Here is a 3558-nt window from a genome sequence, read left to right as displayed (position 1 = left end):
CCTCGTGTTGCATTCCCTTTTTAATTTTTTTCGCGCCGCTTGCAAAACAAAACGCACGTGTAAGTAATATATTTACCGTGTTTTATTATTTTGCACGAGTGCGGTAAGTCATAGCTGGGTGCTCACGATTCACGGGTCCAGCGTCGGCGTTGTGGCGCGGCAAGCGTGCACTGGTGCGGTTGAGAGGGAGGGGTGGAAACCGCGTTAAACTCGTCTCCGTAGTTGAGAGGGAGCGGCCAAAGCAATGTACAATCGTCTTTGTAGTGGAGCTGGGAGGGGCAAGGATAAGGGACGAAGACCGGGGTAACATGTCGGATGTGATCATACCAGCACTAAAGCACCGGATCCCATCAGAACTCCGAAGTTAAGCGTGCTTGGGCGAGAGTAGTACTAGGATGGGTGACCTCCTGGGAAGTCCTCGTGTTGCATTCCTTTTTTAATTTTTTTCGCGCCGCTTGCAAAACAAAACGCACGTGTAAGTAATATATTTACCTTGTTTTATTATTTTGCACGAGTGCGGTAAGTCATAGCTGGGTGCTCACGATTCACGGGTCCAGCGTCGGCGTTGTGGCGCGGCAAGCGTGCACTGGTGCGGTTGAGAGGGAGGGGTGGAAACCGCGTTAAACTCGTCTCCGTAGTTGAGAGGGAGCGGCCAAAGCAATGTACAATCGTCTTTGTAGTGGAGCTGGGAGGGGCAAGGATAAGGGACGAAGACCGGGGTAACATGTCGGATGCGATCATACCAGCACTAAAGCACCGGATCCCATCAGAACTCCGAAGTTAAGCGTGCTTGGGCGAGAGTAGTACTAGGATGGGTGACCTCCTGGGAAGTCCTCGTGTTGCATTCCCTTTTTAAATTTTTTCGCGCCGCTTGCAAAACAAAACGCACGTGTAAGTAATATATTTACCGTGTTTTATTATTTTGCACGAGTGCGGTAAGTCATAGCTGGGTGCTCACGATTCACGGGTCCAGCGTCGGCGTTGTGGCGCGGCAACATGCACTGGTGCGGTTGAGAGGGAGGGGTGGAAACCGCGTTAAACTCGTCTCCGTAGTTGAGAGGGAGCGGCCAAAGCAATGTACAATCGTCTTTGTAGTGGAGCTGGGAGGGGCAAGGATAAGGGACGAAGACCGGGGTAACATGTCAGATGCGATCATACCAGCACTAAAGCACCAGATCCCATCAGAACTCCGAAGTTAAGCGTGCTTGGGCGAGAGTAGTACTAGGATGGGTGACCTCCTAGGAAGTCCTCGTGTTGCATTCCCTTTTTAAATTTTTTCGCGCCGCTTGCAAAACAAAACGCACGTGTAAGTAATATATTTACCGTGTTTTATTATTTTGCACGAGTGCGGTAAGTCATAGCTGGGTGCTCACGATTCACGGGTCCAGCGTCGGCGTTGTGGCGCGGCAAGCGTGCACTGGTGCGGTTGAGAGGGAGGGGTGGAAACCGCGTTAAACTCGTCTCCGTAGTTGAGAGGGAGCGGCCAAAGCAATGTACAATCGTCTTTGTAGTGGAGCTGGGTGGGGCAAGGATAAGGGACGAAGACCGGGGTAACATGTCGGATGCGATCATACCAGCACTAAAGCACCGGATCCCATCAGAACTCCGAAGTTAAGCGTGCTTGGGCGAGAGTAGTACTAGGATGGGTGACCTCCTGGGAAGTCCTCGTGTTGCATTCCGTTTTTAAATTTTTTCGCGCCGCTTGCAAAACAAAACGCACGTGTAAGTAATATATTTACCGTGTTTTATTATTTTGCACGAGTGCGGTAAGTCATAGCTGGGTGCTCACGATTCACGGGTCCAGCGTCGGCGTTGTGGCGCGGCAAGCGTGCACTGGTGCGGTTGAGAGGGAGGGGTGGAAACCGCGTTAAACTCGTCTCCGTAGTTGAGAGGGAGCGGCCAAAGCAATGTACAATCGTCTTTGTAGTGGAGCTGGGAGGGGCAAGGATAAGGGACGAAGACCGGGGTAACATGTCGGATGCGATCATACCAGCACTAAAGCACCGGATCCCATCAGAACTCCGAAGTTAAGCGTGCTTGGGCGAGAGTAGTACTAGGATGGGTGACCTCCTGGGAAGTCCTCGTGTTGCATTCCCTTTTTAAATTTTTTCGCGCCGCTTGCAAAACAAAACACACGTGTAAGTAATATATTTACCGAGTTTTATTATTTTGCACGAGTGCGGTAAGTCATAGCTGGGTGCTCACGATTCACGGGTCCAGCGTAGGCGTTGTGGCGCGGCAAGCGTGCACTGGTGCGGTTGAGAGGGAGGGGTGGAAACCGCGTTAAACTCGTCTCCGTAGTTGAGAGGGAGCGGCCAAAGCAATGTACAATCGTCTTTGTAGTGGAGCTGGGAGGGGCAAGGATAAGGGACGAAGACCGGGGTAACATGTCGGATGCGATCATACCAGCACTAAAGCACCGGATCCATTTTAGAACTCCGAAGTTAAGCGTGCTTGGGCGAGAGTAGTACTAGGATGGGTGACCTCCTGGGAAGTCCTCGTGTTGCATTCCCTTTTTAATTTTTTTCGCGCCGCTTGCAAAACAAAACGCACGTGTAAGTAATATATTTACCGTGTTTTATTATTTTGCACGAGTGCGGTAAGTCATAGCTGGGTGCTCACAATTCACGGGTCCAGCGTCGGCGTTGTGGCACGGCAAGCGTGCACTGGTGCGGTTGAGAGGGAGGGGTGGAAACCGCGTTAAACTCGTCTCCGTAGTTGAGAGGGAGCGGCCAAAGCAATGTACAATCGTCTTTGTAGTGGAGCTGGGAGGGGCAAGGATAAGGGACGAAGACCGGGGTAACATGTCAGATGCGATCATACCAGCACTAAAGCACCGGATCCCATCAGAACTCCAAAGTTAAGCGTGCTTGGGCGAGAGTAGTACTAGGATGGGTGACCTCCTGGGAAGTCCTTGTGTTGCATTCCCTTTTTAATTTTTTTTGCGCCGCTTGCAAAACAAAACGCACGTGTAAGTAATATATTTACCGTGTTTTATTATTTTGCACGAGTGCGGTAAGTCATAGCTGGGTGCTCACGATTCACGGGTCCAGCGTCGGCGTTGTGGCGCGGCAAGCGTGCACTGGTGCGGTTGAGAGGGAGGGGTGGAAACCGCGTTAAACTCGTCTCCGTAGTTGAGAGGGAGCGGCCAAAGCAATGTACAATCATCTTTGTAGTGGAGCTGGGAGGGGCAAGGATAAGGGACGAAGACCGGGGTAACATGTCGGATGCGATCATACCAGCACTAAAGCACCGGATCCCATCAGAATTCCAAAGTTAAGCGTGCTTGGGCGAGAGTAGTACTAGGATGGGTGACATCCTGGGAAGTCCTTGTGTTGCATTTCCTTTTTAATTTTTTTCGCGCCGCTTGCAAAACAAAACGCACGTGTAAGTAATATATTTACCGTGTTTTATTATTTTGCACGAGTGCGGTAAGTCATAGCTGGGTGCTCACGATTCACGGGTCCAGCGTCGGTGTTGTGGCGCGGCAAGCGTGCACTGGTGCGGTTGAGAGGGAGGGGTGGAAACCGCGTTAAACTCGTCTCCGTAGTTGAGAGG

General features: G+C 51.4%; 8 non-coding genes across 8 annotated transcripts; all 8 read left to right on the top strand.

Annotated features, from left to right (window-relative positions):
- The first annotated feature begins 313 nt into the window (after positions 1-313).
- On the top strand, positions 314-432 carry LOC123174114 (5S ribosomal RNA). Its single transcript, XR_006486787.1, has one exon. It is a non-coding gene; the product is annotated as a 5S ribosomal RNA (ribosomal RNA).
- A 297-nt stretch (positions 433-729) lies between these two features.
- LOC123174109 (5S ribosomal RNA) lies at positions 730-848 on the top strand. The gene has a single exon (XR_006486783.1). It is a non-coding gene; the product is annotated as a 5S ribosomal RNA (ribosomal RNA).
- A 296-nt stretch (positions 849-1144) lies between these two features.
- LOC123174065 (5S ribosomal RNA) lies at positions 1145-1263 on the top strand. The gene has a single exon (XR_006486742.1). It is a non-coding gene; the product is annotated as a 5S ribosomal RNA (ribosomal RNA).
- A 297-nt stretch (positions 1264-1560) lies between these two features.
- On the top strand, positions 1561-1679 carry LOC123174108 (5S ribosomal RNA). The gene has a single exon (XR_006486782.1). It is a non-coding gene; the product is annotated as a 5S ribosomal RNA (ribosomal RNA).
- A 297-nt stretch (positions 1680-1976) lies between these two features.
- LOC123174107 (5S ribosomal RNA) lies at positions 1977-2095 on the top strand. Its single transcript, XR_006486781.1, has one exon. It is a non-coding gene; the product is annotated as a 5S ribosomal RNA (ribosomal RNA).
- A 297-nt stretch (positions 2096-2392) lies between these two features.
- LOC123174074 (5S ribosomal RNA) lies at positions 2393-2512 on the top strand. Its single transcript, XR_006486751.1, has one exon. It is a non-coding gene; the product is annotated as a 5S ribosomal RNA (ribosomal RNA).
- Positions 2513-2809: 297 nt separating this feature from the next.
- Positions 2810-2928, top strand: LOC123174059 (5S ribosomal RNA). The gene has a single exon (XR_006486737.1). It is a non-coding gene; the product is annotated as a 5S ribosomal RNA (ribosomal RNA).
- Positions 2929-3225: 297 nt separating this feature from the next.
- Positions 3226-3344, top strand: LOC123174081 (5S ribosomal RNA). Its single transcript, XR_006486757.1, has one exon. It is a non-coding gene; the product is annotated as a 5S ribosomal RNA (ribosomal RNA).
- The last annotated feature ends 214 nt before the right edge of the window (positions 3345-3558 follow it).

Source organism: Triticum aestivum, unplaced genomic scaffold (genome assembly GCF_018294505.1).
Source record: "Triticum aestivum cultivar Chinese Spring unplaced genomic scaffold, IWGSC CS RefSeq v2.1 scaffold20189, whole genome shotgun sequence".
NCBI classification, from domain to species: domain Eukaryota; kingdom Viridiplantae; phylum Streptophyta; class Magnoliopsida; order Poales; family Poaceae; genus Triticum; species Triticum aestivum.
The sequence above is the reverse complement of the archived record's forward strand: the minus strand, read 5'-3'. Positions and strand labels throughout refer to the sequence as shown.